This window comes from Ictidomys tridecemlineatus, chromosome 7 (genome assembly GCF_052094955.1).
Source record: "Ictidomys tridecemlineatus isolate mIctTri1 chromosome 7, mIctTri1.hap1, whole genome shotgun sequence".
In the NCBI taxonomy this organism is placed as follows: Eukaryota; Metazoa; Chordata; class Mammalia; order Rodentia; family Sciuridae; genus Ictidomys; species Ictidomys tridecemlineatus.
The window spans coordinates 143,938,578-143,959,750 of NC_135483.1; the positions used below are offsets into that span (position 1 = coordinate 143,938,578).

Here is a 21,173-nt window from a genome sequence, read left to right on the forward strand (position 1 = left end):
TCAATAAATGGGATGGATTCAACTAAAAAGCTTCTTCACTGCAAAGGAAACAATCAAGAGTGCAAAGAGAGAGCCTACAGAATGTGGGAGAAAAATCTTTGCCACCTCACCTCAGATAGAGCATTAATCTCCAGGATATACAAAGAACTCTAAAAACTTAACACAAAACAATTTTTTTTAAAACCCAATCAATAAATGGGCAAAGGAACTGAACAGACACTTCACATAAAAAAATACAGTTGATCAACAAACATGAAGAAAAGTTCAACATCTCTAGCAATTAGAGACATGCAAATTTAAACTACACTGAGCTTCCATCTCACTCCTGTCAGAATGGTGACAGAAGAAAACAAGTAACAATAAATGTTGGGGAGAATGTGGGAAAAGAGCACACTCATACATTGCTGGTGAGACTGCAAATTGGTGCAACCACTATGGAAAACAGTTTGTAGATTCCTTAGAAAACTTGGAATCGAACCACCATTTGACCTAGTTATCTCATTCCTTGGTGGGACACAAGAATCACCTGTGCAGCCACATCAATGTTTATAGCAGGTCAATTCACAGTAGCTACACTATGAAACCAACCTAGGTGCACTTCAACATATGAATGGATAAATAATATGTGATATATAGCATAATGGAATATTCCCCAGCCACAAAAAGGAATGACTTTATTTTCCAGAAAATGAATGGATATAGAGAATATTATGCTAAGCAAAATAAGCCAATTAAAAAAAAAAAAAAAAGTTGAATGTTCTCTCTGATATGTGGATGCTAACATGCAACCAGAGGGATAGAAGAAGAATAGAAGTTCAGTAGATTAGACAAAGAGGAATGAAGGCAAAGGAGGGGAGACAGGAATAGAAAGGAGAGTGGAATGATTCTGACGTAACTTTTATATATGTATCTCACAGTGAATCATAACCACAAGACTGAGATCCTAATTAGAATAAGATGTACTTCATGTTTATATAAATAAGTCAAATTATACTCTACTGTCATGTATAACTAAAAAGAACAAAATATACATATATATAAAATTTATCTATAATGTATATCATATGTAAATGTGCATACCAGATTTAAACATGCATAACACATGCTATTTTAGTAATTGAAATAACAAATTCTTAAATTTTTTAAGAATTAGTTTTTTCCACTTCTGTCCTCCTGGATAAAAGAGTATAGTATTCCTAGCTTCAAAGACCTCCACTTTAAAATAAAAGATAAGGATTAATGTTTTTAGATGTGTTTTCATATTTTAAATATCAATTATAACCCATACAGAAAATGTTAGCTGAGTCTACTTTGGAATTCTTAATTTTACACCCTAAAATTGAAGATAGTTTTACATTAAATGTAAATAAATCCTCAAAGAATAAAAGTTGGTGCTGTCCATCATATTTCTTTTTAAATTTTTTGGTTTATTTTGTGAGTGGGTAATACATGCATATGATACAAATTTAAAAGTCCAAAACTACATGCACAATGAAAATTAAATCCCTCTTCCACCCCTTACTCAACAGACACTTCTCAAAAGAAGATATACATTCGATCAACAAATATTTGAAAAAATGTTCAACATCTCTAGTAAGTAGAAAAATGCAAATCAAAATTACTCTAAGATTTCATCTCATGCCAGTAAGAATGGCAGTTATCAAGAATACAAACAACAATAAGTGTTGAGGAGGATGTGGGGGGAAAGGCACACTAATACATTGCTGGTAAGACTACAAATTGGGGCAACTACTCTAAAAAGCAGTATGGAGATTCCTTAGAAAACTTGAAATGGAACCCTGCTTTGATCCAGCTATCCCACTCCTATACCCAAAGGACTTAAAATAAGCCTACTGTAGTAAAACAGCCACATCAATGTTTATAGCAGCTCAATTTACAATATCTAAACTGTGGAAGCAACCTAGATGCCCTTCAACAGATGAATAGATAAAGAAACTGTGATATACATACATACAGATAGATAGATAGATAAATAGATAGATAGATAGATAGATAGAAACACACACTGGAATATTACACAGCATTAAAAGAAAATAAAATTATGGCATTTGTAGGTAAATGGAATTGGAGAATATCATGCTAAACGAAGTAAGTCAATCCCAAAAAAACCAAAGGCCGAACATTTTCTCTGATAAGTGGATGCTGATCCATAATGGGGGGTGGGGGATTAATGGGACAAATGGAAGAACTTTGGTTGGGCAAAAGGGAGTGGGAGGGCATGGGGGCAGGAAAGATGTTGGAATAAGATGGATATCATTACCATGGATACTTGTATGACTGCACATATGGTGCGATGCTACATTGTGTACAACCAGAGAAATGGAAATGGAAAGTTGTGCTGCAATTGTGTACAGTGAATCAAAATGCATTCTGCTGTCATATATACCTAATTAAAATTAATTAATAGTAAAAACAGATAAGATATAAAATATATATTGCATACATAAAATATATATAAAAAGCTCTTTCTCTCTCTCTTTCGCTAGAGAGAGAGAGAGAGAGAGTGTGTGCTTTTTATCTCTCCCAATCCTGTGGTACTAGGGATCAAACCCAGGGCCTCTCACATACTAAGTAAGCACTCTACTACTAAGCCACATCCCATCCCTTTTATTTTTTAAGACAAAAAAAAAGTTGATTTTGTGCACTATTCTGCACATATTAAGAATTTTTACACATTCTTTTTAGTGAATGTATTACATTTGATTGAAAGTACATAGCCTTTTTTTTTAACTAGTCTCCTGTTGATGGACACTTAGGTTATTTCTGGTCTTTTACTATTACAAACCACACAGCAGTTTGTGACCTTGTGCAAAGAATGCCATTTCTTTGTGTGTCAGTATACATTTGTACCAAAGAATTGCTAGAAGTAAAATTGCTGCGTAAAATGATATATGCAATTATAATTTTAGTGGGTATTGGCAAATTGCCCTCCACAGAATTAGTACTAAATACATGCCCATCAAAAAGGTGTCTCTTTCCCCACCCTGGATAACACAGTGTCTGATGAGTTGTTGTTTTGTTTTTGTTTTGTTTTTTAATAAGATGATAGTTTTTTTTAAAAAAAGGATGCATCATTTTAATTTGTGTTTTTAAAATTATAAATGAGATTGAACATCACTTTGTGTGTTTAAAAGAGCAATATTTAGTTTCAAGCTTCATTCCTTCAAGAATAGTCAATGATTTCCTTCTAAATTTGGCTAGATTTTCCCCCCTCAATATATAAAAGCTTCCTACTGAGTTGTAACTTTATAGAACATGCTTTTAAAACAAATAAATAAAATGGTAGGTCGGCTTAAAGTGCAAAAGATGTTTTTTTCCACCAATTCTGGAAGAATTCAAAATTTCATCTTTAGTTTATAACAAACATTTAAAGTTTCACTAAATTAATTTTTATTAATAAAGTTGGAAATCTCCAAAATATATAAATCCTCATATTTGTTTGGCTCAATACTAATCAAGAAAATGTTTACCTTCTAGTACAGTGGTACAAGCCTGTAATCCCAGTGGCTGGGAAGGCTGAAGCAAGAAGATTCCAAGTTCAAAGCCAGCTTCAATGATTTAGCAAGACCCTGTCACACACACACACACACACACACACACAAAAAAAAAAAAAAAAAAAAAAAAAAAGGACTGGGAATGTGGCTCAGTGTATAAGCATCCCTAGGTTCAAAAAAGTTAAGACTTGGGAATTCATTCTTATAATGAAGTTTTGTCTTTAGGGACCTTCTAACATGATTATTAGTGAGTAAAGTAAAAACAATATAAAAAGTAATGCAATATCCATAAATGACATTATTATGTTGTTGCTAGTATTGCAACACCAATGTAAATAAGACTTTCTTTTTCTTTTCTTTCTTTTTTTTTTTTTTTTTTTTTTTGGTACCGGGGATTGAACCCAGGGGCTCTTTACTACTGAGCTACATCCCCAGTCATTTCTGTTTTTTATTATGAGACAAGGTCTTGTTAAATTGCTGAAGCAATTTGTTTGTTTTATGGGATTTTTGTTGTTGTTGTTCTGTGAAATTTCACTGTCAACATGGTCACTATTTTTCCATTGATATAGAAGTTAACCTTCTAAATAAAACATAGCACTTGAAATATACCAAAAGTCTTAGGAATTTTCCAATTTTATTGATTGTGTGGAAATTATTTAGAGGTATCTTAGAGGTAAAAAATAGACTTTTTAACATCATTATTTTGGATGGTTAGTCTTTTTTCTTCCCACTCCCCAACTCAGCAGCCCTACCCAGAGAAATGACTTTCTCAAGTAACAGATAAGACATGCCAATTAATCAGTCACACTGGTCAATGCAGTGAAAGATGTGCTCACCAGATGCCTGAATGTTCTGTATAGTGACACAGACTCCTAGAATTGAAAGAGAGCTAGCTCAAGGAGTCATTTAATCCAGACTTCTCTCTTCCTGCAAGGCTCTGCCTAAAATGTCTAAGACAGATGGTTTGTCCTTAAAATTCACCAGGGACAGTGATTCAACAATATTACTCTGGAGCCTTTTCTAATGTTTAATCACTATTACTGTCAGGTCAGTTTAAACTCTTTCCTGCTAGTTTTTCCTCTGCAGACATGGAAAAGAGTTGTTCAGCAACCTATCTTTATAATCACCTTTCCGATACACAAAGACAGTTACCACAGTATCTTTCAGCCTTATTTTTTCAGAGTCCATAATTTATTTTCTCTCTATTTTTAATATATCAATATTTTATCTCATTATTTATTTGGATTATTTTTCATGTAAGTTTTTCCATCTTTACATCACTCCTAACATGGAAGTATAGTAAGTTTTTTAATTGTAATGTATTTTATTTTCATTATTGTAGAGGATGTAATGTATTTTATTTTCATTATTGTAGAGGAAGTTTGAAACGTAGAATTTTTTTTTTCAGTGCTGGGGATTGAACCATGACTTCAAGCATGCCAAGGCAAATATTCTACTACTGAAATATACCCCTGCCCTATACTTTCATTTATTAACTAAATAATTTCATATTTGCTGCCAACAACAACAAAAATCTCCTACTCTCAAATAATGTATATATTCTAGTAGAAGAAATAAAAATAAAGTATAAAAATGGATTTATGATATCAAATAATGTTATGATAAAAATAAAGCATCTTGTATTAATTAGAAAAAAATAGCCTGCTATGATAATGAGACACAAAAATAATTCAGTGCTTACAAAAAAAATGTGTCTACTTTATCTAATTGTCCGAGGTGAATGTCCTGGATCATCATGAAGCTCTCTTCCATGAAACCATTTGGGGACCCCAGTCCTTCTATCGTGTTGCATCACTATCCTAAGTTCATTTTCATTATTTCTCTAAGATAAGCTGAGTCAACCTGAGTTCCAGCCAGCAAGGAGGAGAAAGACAGTATGGATGAGGCTACTGTGCATTACAATTGGTATCATATTTTGTCTTATCAAATTAAGTTCTCATAAAAGTATATCTTCTAACTGAATCTTTTAAGATAAAGAAGTAGAGTTAAATGAATGCAGTGAGTGGGCAATAAAAGTGCTTAGTCAAACTCTGTACCACATAGAACCCAACAGACAGAACACTTTAGAATACAGTACAGTATGGATTCTGAAGTAATGAAGACCCTGCACAGTGCATCCTCCTGAGGGTCAATATATCACACACATCCGTTTTGTATATATATATTTGTGTCAATATATCACACACATCAGGTGCTGTCTTCAGAAACATAATAAAATCTGGGGGCAGGAGATGGAAAAGGGAGGATAAAACTGTGGAAGGAGCAATTGGCAAAATTAGCCAATTAAATTTTGAATTTCCTATGATTCTCTTCAATGATCCTAACTAAATTAGCCAGAAACTTAGGTTTCACAGCCTATTGTTTGAGACAGGTTCTCACCACATGCCTCGGCTGGCCTCAAAGTTGATCCTCCTGCCTTAGGCTCCCCAGTAGCTGGGACTATAGGCATATGCCATCACACCTAGCTGTTTCACAGTATTTTTATAGTAATATTAAAATATGTAAATACTAGATTTATTTGTATGTTGCAGAATTACAAGTTTTTATATGAGTAATTAACTCAGTAAGATAGAATTTTAAAGATAGGTATGTTTTCTTTGCTGTGAAAAAATACCTGATAAGAACAACTTAGAGGAGAAAATATTTATTTTGACTCCTGGTGTTAGAGGTTTCGGTTCATGTGGACTGTTTCCCTTGCTTTTGGACTGATGAGAGGCAGAACATCATGGCAGCAGAGGAAAACTTCTCCATTCAAGGCAAAGAGCAGAGAAGGGATATGGGCTAGAGAGAAGACAAACCCTTCTAGGGCATGACGCACTTCATCCAAGCAGGTCCCACTTCCTAGTAGTCTATTAAGCTATAAGTGATGTCATAGCCCTCAGGATCCAATTATTGCCTAAAAGCCCCACATCTGGACCTTGATGTATCAAGGACCATGCTTTCAAAAGAAACTTTGGAAGACATTCCAGATCCAAACCATAAAAATAGCTTTCTAATTTAAAATATCACCTTTAATTAATACAAAAATCAGAAACACAGATGCTACTTAAAGTAAAATTAACTTGCACTGAAATTACAGCACACTTACATTCTCAGAGATCTGAAGATGTCTTTATGATTCCAATCATAGTTATAATTATACATTTATTTTTGTGATCATTTGATTAATATCTGTCTCCCTTTCTAAACTATAAATCTATGAATACTATTCTTGATCATCATTGTAAATCCCCAGCACTAAATACACTGTCTGACACAAAATAGGCATTCAAAAAAACTATCTGTTGACTGAAAAAAAGTAATAAACATATAAATACAGGAAATTTTATACTAATTTTTCACTATTTGGTACAAGTATTATTACTTTGTATTCTATAAATTATAGAAAATTGATAATACAAATTGCTCTTGTCTCTAGAAATACAAGTAAATTGTATCCAGTAAAATGCAATTGATTATTGCTATATGCATAGATCAATTCTGCATCTATTTACAAATGTATTTGCATCTATTTTCAGTATTCCTTATTGCCTACATGTATGTGGTTCTTTGAATTAGTTGTAACATTTTACTGGTTCACAAGTTAATTATTCCTTAAAGTATTTGGTATGTGTTTATGCTTATATGAGAGTCTTATTTTTCTCTTTTAGAAAATAACCTTCCACAGCTTAACAATCCCTTCATAACACATGAAATCTTGCTAGTTGTAGTGCCCCAAAATACCTAAATAGAGTACTATATGAAGAGTATTGTGCTCTGCCTGAACATAGTAAACAACAACTTGTTGATGGAGTCTGGACTATGAAACCCAAGGGTGAAAACTGGGTATCTTCATAACACTTCTACAAAGAATTTTATTAGTCAAGCTGTAAAGATATTAGTAAAGAGATTATTCATGTGTATTTTGCTTTTTACCATTATGGTTAGTTCATGCAATCACAAAGTATTAGCACTATGCAGTGCCAGTGGGATCCTGCCTCAGCTCTCTAGGATTTGCATATAAGGGAAATATTTCATCCAGACCACCCATGCAAAGATTTCAGAATATATCAGTTTCCAGTTAAATTCATTCTTTCATTTTTCTGTTTCCTTTTTTGTTGTTGTTGTTAATCTGTTTCACTTTTCATACTTTATCTCTGAAGTAGAATTACTTAAAGCTAGAAAAATAGATAATTCAAGTACTGAAATTTCAATTCCCTACATGTTTCAAGGAGTGCAAAGGTTATAGTTACTAAAATTATTTAGAATTCTTTTTTCACACAAATGCCAAGAACTGTATCTGCTAATAAGTTTTGCGCAGCTTGGAAATCAAACTCAAGCACATAGTATGAGAATGCCAGATATAAGACAATAAATATTTTTGGCATAGTTTCAAAGCTACATAATGCCAGACATAGACATGTAAAAGTAATGGCAAGAACTACAAAGATTATAAAAGGAATAAAGTCACAGTTCGTAATTCATATGATTATGTTCAATAGCAAACCTAGACAGCTATTCACATAATAAGATCCACATGTAAAAGCATCAGCATATTTTATTCTGAAAAAGATAACAAATATTAAAATGGATTTTAAAGTAAAATTTTGTTGAGAGCTTGTAATGTATTTTTGCAAGCTGAAGGAAAGTAACTCAAATTGTTTTGTTTTGTTTTGTTTGCTTGCTTTCTATTTAGATACCCAATTTCTGCTTCCCTGTGTGTCACACAAAAATAAATTAAGTAAAAGATAAAAGATGTGATCTTAATCTGTATGTTAAGATTGGATTTAAGAGGGAAGCATCATTCCCGCAAAATAAAATAAATTGTTCATTGTGTTTAGAGAAAGGATAAGGAAAATGTACTTGACAGATGTTCAAACCCTGATTTGACTACTGGGTACAGATTATGGGGCTCAAAGCCAAAGTGAATAAAATAGTCCAAAGCAATTCCATTCCATCCTCTACTATAAGGTGAATACATAAGGCTGGTTTTTTAAGGGCAGGAATTCTAGCACTATTCTGTGGTACTTGCAATGTTTTATTTTAGACCCAAGAAAATCAAACTAAATTAAGTTTGTGATGGGTTTGATTTCCAGAGATAAAAGAAACACACTTTTGTGTTTTCCATCTGCTTAATTTATGGATTGGAAATGGTCAACCATCAGGGTGGGCTAATGAAAAGGATGACTGAGGGGGAAAGCTAGTGGGAAAAAAAAAGAACGGAAGAAACTGTAGAATCTGAGATGAACTGTCAGTCCCTCAGGCAAGATAAACCAGAATACCATAGGGCCACTAACAGCAAGCTTCAGTTCTATTCTCAGTCACAGGCAATATGATGAATTGAGGGAATTGAAGTTAATTCTTTGAAAAAGAAATTTTACCAGGATAGAAAATAATAATCCAGAGGTGAATTAAAATAGATTTTAAGATTTCATTTTTATACAATAAAATATGATGGCCAGTGAAAAATTATAATGTAGGATAACTTGCATATCATCTCTTACCTATCCACTATTAGAAAAGAAAAATAATAATGCTTTACAAACACTTATTTTGCTTAATTCCAAGTTTTTGCATTAATTTTTTAAATAGCCCTCTAGTAAAGCATGTATATATGTGTTGACTCCAAGTTTAACACACTGGCAGCAAGACACACTTTTTCCTATATGAGGGTGAAAATGTTAGCAAAAGACACTTTCCCATTGAGTTCTATTCCCATTTACACATGGATCTCTTTAATGGATGTTGAGTCTTGATTTAGAACTTTTAATAGGCCCATTTAAAATTTTGCAAATCTCTACCTTTGAAATAAAAAAAAAAATACAGTGATCCACCCATCTGCAGACAATTAAGACCAGCAGTCAAGTATAAAAGGGTGGAGAACTTTTAATGGGTGTTTATAGATTGGAAGCACCGGCCTCCTTTTAAATGAAAGAAGCCTAAGAAGAAATAGTATGTGTTAAGGATAACCATGAAATTCATTTAACCCCCCAAGCAGAAGATCTGTTATCAAAGATTTGGCAGGATTCTATACCTTCCAATTTAAGATTCACAGCTAAAGTACTTAGCAAAAGTACTTAGAAAAGAAATGTCTTATTTAGAAGTGTTTTGAGTATAATTTCTTAGCCACTTTAAGGTCAAAACACAAGCCAGCAGGAAGACCAACAGTAAGGTATGTGATATAAAAACAAATATTTCCATAAAATCTTTGCCCTAGCAAAAAGAGAAATTCTTAGTGGGTTCAAGGTGGGAATTTAGGGAATAGTATTTTTTTACAGGAAATACTGTTTAGGCGTTTTATATAGAGGGTTCTGCATTTGTGAAGGGATAATTTGCTCTAAAATATGTGGGCAACCAGCCTAAATTCTCTAATTGAGTAGTTTGCTCATAACCCGAGGCCATTAGGTGAATGTAAACTGTTACGGGCTTAGTAAGAAAATAGTCCCATTAGGATTTTTGTATTTGTATGTGGTTGTGGGTTAAGAGTAACTGTTTCCAAAATCATGGATTAATGAAAAGCTCTTTTTTTCAGAGTTTGCAAATACCAGCTTTGAAATGCTCAAACTCAAATTAAGCCAAGGATTTTTTTTCATATTTTTAACTAGTAAAAAAAAATTTTATGAGATCAAGTCTCAACTATAAGATCCATTGTCAGTTATCTAAGGAAAATTAGAGATATTTAATTGACTACTTATTAATAATAATAAAGGAAAAGCCATATTTCTTTAATACTGTCATTCAAATGCTTTGCTCATATCCTAAAATTCCCTATAGGAGCAACTGCCAAGGACTTTGATATGCAAAAATGGGTATGACTTTTACAACATAAAGATTCATGCAGAAATTCAAAAAATGCTGTGTACATGTATTTCATTTGGCAAAAGCTCAGATGCCACACATGCTGTATACATGCTCGTGTTTCTGTAAAGGAGAAGACAACTTTATGTGCTGCTACTTGCCTTCAGTCTTGGACTCCTCTCTTATAGTGGATCTCTACAGTTCAACCGTCTACTTCCTTTCCTGTTCCTGCTTCCTGCTAACTCATCACTTTGTGCTTTTTATTAAGTATGGCACATGTGCACATTCCAGAACAGGACAAGGAAGGAGTACAAAATAGACCACATAATATTCCTTAAAATCAATAACTGTTCCTGGGATGTGGCTCAATGGTTAGTGTCCTGGGTTCAAGCCCCAGTACTCTCCCCCCACACTCCTGTTTAAAAATTAATTAATATTATATATATAAATTAATTAATAATAAATAAATAAAATAAATGTTAACATAGAATAAATTCAGCCAAGGAAAGAAAATATATGACCAAACAGATCATGTAACTCTAATACACATAATACAAATTGAAGTAATAAGAGTGTCTTTTTTAATTTTTTTTAAACTTTATTTATTTTTATGTGGTGCTGAGGATGGAACCCAGCGCCACACCCATGCTAGACAAGCACTTTACCACGGAGCCACAACTGCAGCCTCCTTGGGTATCTTTTTTAATGTCTCTATTTCACTCTTGGGAATTGGCTCTAACATTTGCAAGATCATGGATGCAAGTATTATAGCAAATCTTTTAAATATTAAAGTATACAGATCTGGGGGATGTAGCTCAGCAGTAGAGTAATTTGCCTAGCATGGTGGGGCCTTGGATTCAAGCCCTAGCATGACCAAAAGAAGAAAAAGTTGAAGTACACAAGAACTTTTGTGTGTGTGTGTGGGATTACTAACACAGTTTTCTAATATCTCAGGATTGGAGTTGTCATTTGGAATAAGTTCTGAAATCTGGTTACAAGTTGAAAAATATGATTTTATTTAAGAGGGAAATGACAAAATTGGAAAATTATAGCATTATGTTTTAATTTTATCAATAAAATTTAAGCCAAAAAGTTTGCAAACTGTTCTCATATAGATGACTCCATGTTATATCATTTAAATTATATAAATATAACATATATCTTAAAAATGCAATACTCTTTCTCAACAGGAATTGTGATGAGAAATTAGCCAGATTTTTTTGGGGGGGGGTTCCAAAATACTTTTTAAAAATTTTAATTAGGTATATATGACAGCAGAATGCATTTTGATTCATTTTACACCAGAACTTTCGATGACAACTAAATTAAAAAAGAAAAGTCACAGCCAAGTGCAGTGGTGCATGCCTGTAATCCCATCTACTCAGAAGGCTGAGGCAGGAGGTTCCAAATTCAAGGTCAGCCTCCTCAACTTAATGAGACCTATGTCAAAGAACTGGGAACTTAGCAGTAAAGCACCCCTGGGTTCAATCCCTAGTAATAAACAAAAATGCACAATTTAGAACCAATACCAATCTCCTACACACCTGGGACAGTGCTAGGTATTTTCATCAGCTGTTTAACTCTTCTCTCTGCAGGATTTTTTGTTTGTTTGTTTTAAATGTCTTATTTCAAAATACTATAACAATATCCTTAATAGATATTTGCCTAATAATTTTGTTAAAATTTCAGAATAATGTAATATGGAACTCTATAAAAACAAGAAATTTAAAAAATAAGATACCAAAACCCCCAGAATTCTTCTTAAATGACTTGTAAGAAGTAAAGGATTAAATTCATATATGTAAGGAGTATGTGAAGAAAGAAGAGGTTATAATACAGCCTTGCTCTACCATGAAGTTAAATCTAAACTCTATCCTTATGGATTCAACCCCTAGAAACACAAAATAAACAAACTCTATACCTTAAATGAAAGTACAAAATATTTTTAGAAATGTTTTAAACCTTCCTTAAAATATAGTAAAGAAAATGTATTTATTCTTTCTTTAGTTGAGGTTGAAGTTAAAATACTTGAATAATAAATTTTGGAAAGGTCAAGAGATGAAATTTGTAAAAACGATTGATAAAGCAAATTCATCTTGACTCTGATAACAACCAAATAGAGAAAAAGAAATATCATCAAAATTCTTCTCTTAATTTCTCATTTTCAAAAATAATAAAATAGGGAGTAAAGATAGTAATTCATCAGATTTTTTCGTAGACCAACTTACCAACATCTTTAATATCAGGCATAACTATGAATTGTGTTAAGAGGAAAATGAAAACAAATGTTTCCCTGGAGAACAATCACACTTGAAGTGACCAAAAACACAGTAAAATTCTAATGATAAAATTTTTAAATCCAGGGAGGGTGAGGAGGGGAAGAATAGAAGTCTATTGGATTAGAAGGGAACAAAAGGAAGAGAGGGGGAGGGGAATAGGGAGGACTGTAGAGTTATTCAGACATAAATTTCCTAGCCTCATATTTGAATACAAGAGCAGGGTTACCCTACATCATGTACAACCACGGGAATAGGATTCTAATCAGAATATGTGTGTATGTATAAAATGTCAAAATACATTCATTCTATTGTAATGTATATCTTAAAACATAAAATTTAAAAATTCTTTGAAACTCTAAAAAATATTTAAAATCCATAAGTATAAACATAAAACTAGAAACTGGCAAAAAGAACTTCAAAAGAACCCGACTGAACTCTCAGAAGAGCTACAGAAAGATTTTTCAAAGGATAAATATCCTATCTCTTTATGTTCACTCTTGTACATATGATACCTTTAGTAAATACTTCTTAGCTAAGTGAGAAAGATCATGATGCAATATCATGTGAGAAAGGAAGTATCTTAAGTACATATTTGTTCCTTCAACTTTACTGAAATGTGATTTAAAATAGTTTCTAGTAGATAGCTGTTGAATTTGGGGGTAGGAGTGTTTTCACTATAGAATTAGCTCTTTGGGTGTTTGAAATTTTCTAAAATGTTTAAAAAAAAAACAGAGAGAAATCCTTAAGGTGTATGTAGTATATAAACTGGCACTTGCAAAGTTCATATTTAGTAATCAAAACTTGGAGAATTATTGCAAAAAATCTTCTCTGGGAAAGATTTATTGAGGGGTGGGATAATAATGTGGCATCTGCTCTGACTCATGATAATAAAATAAGAAGGTAGAGTGAGGCAGAAAGGGAAGCCAGAGGGAGGGGCATGGCAGCATTTTAAGCATGGTGGGTATTTTAATGTTACAAGACTTTGTTTTTCCGATGCTTCACCACCTCATTAACCTGTGTGTCATTCTGAAGTATTTTGCCATGCTCTGATGATTAGAGACTCGCTTGCTAACAACACAACATTTTAAATGCAAGCACTTCCCTGGAGTCATGGTGAATTAATTTTCAATTAGTTTTCATTAATGAACTTCATTTTTATGGACCTAATTGCTGTCCCAGCTTCAGGAAATTCAGCAAGTACTTTGGTGAAGTATGGGGTAGGGGACTGTCAAAACTATTCTGGGCCATTATCAGAAGACCTTACTTCAATCATTGTCCACACCAGAGATTCTGTCTGAATTATAAATCAAACACCCACCCATAGAACCCATACATCTTTTCTGTGGGTCTTGAGAGGCATGTTTTATTGCTAGCTGAATCTGGTGGTTATCTTAAGAGAAAAGATGATATTTAAGCAGAGAAAAAAAAAAAAAGCTACTGGAAGTTCCAGAGAAATTGACAAGGAAAAGGAGTTGTTTTCTCTTCTAGGGGAAAAAAGACCAAGGATGCCCCTGATGGTCTTACTGACATTATTGTGTCTGTATTTTCAGTGAGCGAATGAAATTCCAACAACCAGGTTACTTTGACTTCTTTCTTCAGCAAGAAGAGTGGATACCACACGTTTCAGAATCTTCTTGTTCCCATAGACAAACTAACATCACTTTCTTCTAGAAGCATCACTGTTAAATCTGAGTAGGCTATCACTATACCTAGGGAAATATTGAGTAGTAATTATATATTATTTAATATTATCTCCTCCAATTGTTAATATTTTAAAAATCTGTCTGCCATGTAGAAATTCTGAATTGTTTCCATGCAGGACTAATGTTAAATTTCTTCCTACTTCACTAGTTGTAAGTCACCAAGAATTAATATCACAGAAAACAACTTTGCTATTTTACAAGCATAATACCTATAAATAAGACAAAGAATAAAAAAGATAACATTTGTATCTGGTAGAGTCCCATTCACAGTTCGACAGCTGCAGAGAGCCTATCACTCTTTCTATGCCCTGGTTACCTGTAGTGTAAAAAGCTTTAGTCTATATTTTCTAGATTCAAAAAATGAATCTACAATAGTTTGAAAATAATCATAGATAAGTCTAATACATAAAGACAAACTATGTAGTAAAACCATTCTTCTTAGGGTGCTGATTAAGGACTAATAGCCTGAATAACAACTTACATAACCCACAAATAAACACTCTGATGACTTCCTAGGAAGCCAATTTGACACTCTGGGCCATAAGACATGACAATAAGGTGTTTGCACTCTATTTTCACTTTTAAAACTCTATATCAGAGGCCTAGGAAATAAACACTACCCCCACAGTCTGAGACTTCACCTTTATAGATGATTTTTTTTTCTTTTTACTTTTTAAATTCAAATTTATGTTTTAACTGATACATAAAATTATAAGAATTATAAACACTTATGAAGTACCATAGGGTATTTTGATATGTCTATCTTGTGTAATGTTTAAATCAGGGTAATACATATCTTCTCAAATATTTAACATTTCTTTATGGTGAAAACTTTCAAAATCCTTTCTTCTATAACACGTTGTTGTTATAGTCACCTTACTGTGAAATAGCATGCCAGAATTTACCTTTATAAAATTAATAAACATTTTGTTCCTCGAGATTTTTCCATGAAAAACTGAGTTTGTTGATAGTTTAGTCCTGTTGATCTTGCTCTTAAAGAGACACACATCTTAAAGAGTATCATAAGTTTAGAATCATATCTTGTTACTTTGACTCAAATTAAATTATATTTCTTTGTGGTGTTAATAATTCCCTTCACATAGAAATGATTATTTTGATAGTCTTCAGTTCACCTTCATGAAATGTTAATTTACTCTATTAAAAAAAAACACCCTTAAAGATAGGGTCCTGCCCTGTAGAGAATATGAAGTAGTTAAGATGACAAAAGAGGAATGGAGGAATGTATGGAATTGTGGAACAGTGAAAACCAACAAATTAATAAATAGAAAATAATATAACAAATTGTTAAGTGCCCAGGGCATGTAGAATAGGGTAATTATTAGGGTAATTATGATAGCTGTAGACCTTAGCTGATGTTTTCCCTACTTCATGTACTGCCTTCATCAGAAACAGTTTTTCCATGTTGCTGATGGTTTTATTATGAAAACACACTCTGATTTTAATTATTTTTAAATGAGTGGCATATTAGCAGCATTCTTGGCATTCTGTTCTTTTCCACAAAAAAAGGGTCAGGATCTTTATTGGGATCTTATGTGATGAATTAAGGACAATGGCTACTACAAAACTCAGCAAGAAACTACAAGTGGGAAATGCTTTATTATATTATGTAAGTTATTTTTAAAATTCTGGAGCATCATTGTACATATTAGTCTGCAAAAATATAAAGTATAGAAAATAAAGCTGAATTAACAATGTACAGGAAAAACTAACCCTCAAAAAACATATGTGGCCTACTATTTAATGCAATGAATTAAGAACAGTATGTCAGAGCATTTAAAGATGTTTTTATAAACCAGATATATGAAAAATTGTGCTGTATATGTGTAATAAGAATTGTAATGCATTCCACTGTCATTTATTTTTTTAAAAAAATCAATTAAAAAATAAAGATGTTTTTATAAAATTTTTATGTGGATTGAGTGAGATAAATCATGCAAAATGTTTGCTCATGCTAAACCTCAATAAAAAAGTACACTGCTTCAATGATATATATGTACTAAACATTCAGAAGCAAGCCAGACTTACTAGGAAGATATGGGAAGTTTTCTTACAAAGTCATCTCATTGATGAAGTCAGTATAATATTTTTATCAAAAAATCTTTAATAAATTTAGAGACATAACTAAGAATTACAGGATTGCCCTTTCTTAGGCTGCCCAGCCACCAATACAAACAATTGATGTTGCTGAGTACTGTGGCACTCGCCTGTAATCCCAGCTGCTCAGAAAGCTGAGGCAGGAGAATGGCATGTTTGAAGCCAGGCTGGGCAACTCAGTGAGACCCTACCTCAAAATTAAGAGTAGAAAGGGCTGGGCATGGGCTGGGAATATAGCCCAGTTAGTAAACTGGTTGCCTTGTATGCACAAGTCCCTGGGTTCAATCCCCAGCACTACAAAAAAAAAAAAAAAAAAAATTGGGCATATAGCTTGGTAGTAGAGTACTTGCTTACCATGTACAAGGCCCTAGATTCATTCCCCCAAACAGCAAAATTTAAATAAATAAAATAAAATGTCATCATTTTCCAAATCTCAACTCCTAGTACAAAAATCAAGTATCTAAAATTATTTAGCCTTTATAATTCCACTGAATTGTTGGTTTTTCCTTTTGTCCTAAACTTAACAATAATATACATGTCCTGTATCTTCCCGTGAATAAAATATAAATGGATACATTGTGGTTTTATTATGTCAGCTTGGAAAATAAACTTCCCTGCAGCTATGCACCTGTTTTCTACGTATTCCAATATGGGAAATGTCAACTCTCTTAATAGGACCACTGTGAAACTGGTCTCTAAGTGCATTTTCCTAAATGTAAGTTTTTGGTTTTTTATTTATTACATGTTTGTACTTTTTTCAAAACATTACAGGATTTTTTTCAGGGTTCTGTAATATTAGTCATAATGTTCTCATAAAATGGATGATTACAACTTTAATCTCTTTTATATATAGTCAAATTTTAGTATAACTTAAAGTCAAATTATGTTACCAGGAAAAAGCTATAAAAGAGAATTAAATAAAATTATAATTCAACTCTGCAAGATACTTTTTAAAATAAACCATCTTACCTGTGGTAAAACTAATAGAATAATATTGCCTCTACCCTAACCTAATAAAATGCTAATCATTTGTTTTCTTTCAAAACAGTAATATATGATACAGATTTTCAAAAACTGAAAAGTTCAAAATGATGTGCTCACGTCACTCATCTTCCAATTAAATTTGACTCTTAACTTCAAAGCAAAATCCAATCATATGCATTATGAATGTGACTTCACATTGATTTACATGATAGCAAAACATACAGATAGATCAGGTAGAAACTTTTAGTTCTCATTTAATATGAGAACTATATATTAAAATTATATATTATATATTAAAATTATATATTAAAATGAATATAATTTTAGTTAATATAGTGTATTAAATCAGAATTAAATTAGTAAATAGGACATAAGTTATTGTGACTTTTAGTTTTAGAGAAAATATTTGGCCAAAGAAGGAACTACTGTACTATAATAAGACTTGAGAATTTCTGAATTATTTCACTGAAGGCATATGAAGTCAAAAGTAGAATCAAAGCCAATACCATAAGCTTCTCTTTAATAAGACCTAAATAACCAGAACTGTTAGTAGTCATAGATAATGATAACTTAGGTTCCTGTGGAAGGCCCTAAGAATCTGTACAAAGAAGGTGCCTTCTGAACGACAGAACAGTAAAATCATGTTTCATTTAGGCTATTCTTTTTTTAAATATGGAATGCTTTATGAATTTGCATGTCATCCTTGTGTGGGGGCTATGGTAATCTCTGAATCATTCCAATTTTAGTACCTATGTTGCCGAAGCAAGCACTTGATTTAGTCTTAATATTAAGATCATCATAATTCTATTTCTTTGAAATGTAACTCAGAAATAAAAGGTTCATATGTGTGGCAATTTCTTTTGTTGTTACTCAGAATGTTCAATTAATCTAGATGTTTCAATATCTTGAAATTCTTTAAAAAGTTTCTTTTAAGTTTAACAAGGAAATAAGATAGCCAGTAGAGAGGAAGAAAGATGATCTTTGCCTATCTGGTATTATAAGGAAGAATTCTGTTTGTTCTCATTCTTGAGTGTATTAATATTAATATTGGCTTAAAGTGTACCACACAATTTTATTATCATCTTTTCAACTTTTCCTAATAAACATCATATAACTAAGCATTTAGACATTGTCTTAAATTTTGATTCCATGAACATAGTATCTTCAATATGTATGTTATAAATGTATTTTAAATTGTTAAAGTATAGTTTAGATTTTTTACACAAGGAAAAGTGCTCCTTAGTAAATACAAGTAATTTGCCAAGACACCATAAACATTCATTGGTACATGTTTATGGCACTCCATTTAGTGAGTTAACAATTTAATGCCATTAATTGTTTTTTAACAGTTTTACAAATTTCTTCAGAGCTAATCCTTTCTATTTTTTCATATCTCTCAGCCAGGCATGTTGACACATGCCTATAATCCATCTTAAAACATCTCTCAGCCAGGTATGGTGGCACATGCCTATAATCCCACCTATTTGGGAGGCCACAGCAGAAAAATTGCAGGTTTAAGGCCAGTGTGGGCAACTTAAGCAAGACTCTGTCTCAAGATAAAAAAATAAATAAATAAAGGGTTAGGGATGTAGGTCATTTAATAGAGTGCCTCTGGGTTCAATCCCCACTATTGGAAACAAACAAACAAAAAAACTTCTCTCTAATCTAAAAACTTTAGAAGTCCCTATTGAAAATTTTTAAAAACTTATGTATGCTTTGCTTGGAGTTCTAAAAATATTTAATGCATCTTTAATTTTTCCATTATTAACCATTAAGTTTTTTAATATTTATATACATCAACATTAGAATATTTATTTTGACAGACACCAAAGAAAGCAAGAAAATGCTCAGTTAAGCCAGAAAGGTACTATATTATCCAATACTCAGACATCATAGGATATGTTCAGAGAACCAGTAAAACAGCACTCTGTCCTGTAAGATGACATATTGTTGGCTTCCAAAATTAACAAGAATATTTTTGCTGCCTACTGGCTTGTACCAGTCTTAACACAATTTGTGTTGCTGTTGTTTTGAAGGGCAGAGGGCAAAAGGACATAAAATACCTTATGTATTTCAATAAGTACTTGTAAGAGTTCATGATGCATTAAATACTTTTAGATGGATGATCTTAGGTAAGAAAACACTCAGAAATTGCAATTCCTCCGTTTTCTTTCCAGTTCTCTACTCCCTAACTACCTCAACCTCTTTGCTCATTTGGGATAGCTTCTCTGTTCTACTCCTCTTGGCCAATCTTTGTTTTTAAAGAGGCATTTTAAAAGTAGATTAGTGAAGATATACTCTGACTAAGTTGTACTGCTTCTCACATGGGACCCATCGGTTGGGAGTTTCCCTTGGCTTTTCACACATATAGCCGCAGCTCCATTTTGGAGACGTACAAGTGACCCTTAACACAGAGTTAATGGAGTCACTCTGCAGCTTTATAAAAATGTTCCATTAATGTCTTAGAATGTGTTCCCTATATAATAAGTATTATTCCAAAATACGGAACATTTCTAAACCATAGAAAAAAACCCCAAGGGGCTGGGGATGTGGCTCAAGCGGACGCGCGGCCCGGGTTCCATCCTCAGCACCACATACCAACAAAGATGTTGTGTCCGCCAACTAAAAAATAAATATTAAAAATTCTCTCTCTCTCTCTCCTCTCTCTCCTCTCTCACTCTCTCACTCTCTCTTAAAAACAAAAAAATGTTTTGTTTTTTTTTAAAAAAAAAAAGAAAAAAACCCAAAATCTCATTTCAAATGCCGCATAGCCAGGTCACTATGTGGCACTGGCTGTTTGCTAAATGAAATAAAAGTTTTTCAGAGTTACATAAACTCAATCTCAATGTCCATGCATATACATTCTAAATATTAATAATATTACCATCTGTGCCTTCAGTTAACAACAGTGGAGCATGGACATCTCATTCTGCAGCATCCATTGGCCATTTGTTTCACAGGACTCAAATTTCTCTTTGAGAATGTTAGATTTCTGTACAAGAGCAGTAATTCTTAGCTCCATGCCCCTTGTTTGCCCCCAAAGGGGTCAAAGGGTAGTACATACTTTGAGGTCAATTACTTTGTCTCTTTGGTTTGGAAGGACCTTAGTTATGTACTCTTCAATACACAAAAGATAAGAGTTTCCTCATCCAAGATCACATGGTGAGAGATTCCAGCCCTGTTGAGTTCCTTTTCCACGTGATGTGACTATACAAGTCACAGACTCAAGTTCACCAGGCAAAAGACTGCTGGAATATTGCCAGTTGCCTTTAGCTGACTTTCTCTTCTGGAAGCCAGGGGGAAACTTAGACATGGCATGTTTAAGAACATGGCACAGGTTAGAAAGCCTGGATTAAAATGTCACACATTGCTAGCTGGTGATGTGGGGCAAGTTAATTAAACTTAAGTTTCTCCTTTTAAAATTACAGTTAATAACAACATCTGCTTCATAGGGCTTAAATGAGAAAATGAACTTAAATGTTGAGTTCACGGTTAGCACTCAGTAAGTATTGGTTATTATTCATTCATCCATTCCCTCACTCATTCAACAAACATTGAGAACCTACTAAAACACATTTTATGGATGGAAAAACAGAGGCACAGAAATATTGGGCAGTAATCCAGGTATGGTGGTGCACTCCTATAAACCTAGCTACTCCAGGGCAAAGGCAAGAAGTCACAAGTTCTTGGCCAGCCTGGGCAACTTAGTAAGACACTATCTCAAAAAAAGGGTGGGGGTGCTAGGGATATACCTCAGTAGTAGAGTACCCCAGGTTCAA

The 21,173-nt window shown here is 33.0% G+C and overlaps 1 non-coding gene across 1 annotated transcript; it reads right to left on the minus strand.

The window, feature by feature from the left end:
* Positions 1-18,060: 18,060 nt before the first annotated feature.
* LOC120883790 (U6 spliceosomal RNA) lies at positions 18,061-18,164 on the minus strand. Its single transcript, XR_005725988.1, has one exon. It is a non-coding gene; the product is annotated as a U6 spliceosomal RNA (small nuclear RNA).
* Between the last annotated feature and the right edge of the window lie 3,009 nt (positions 18,165-21,173).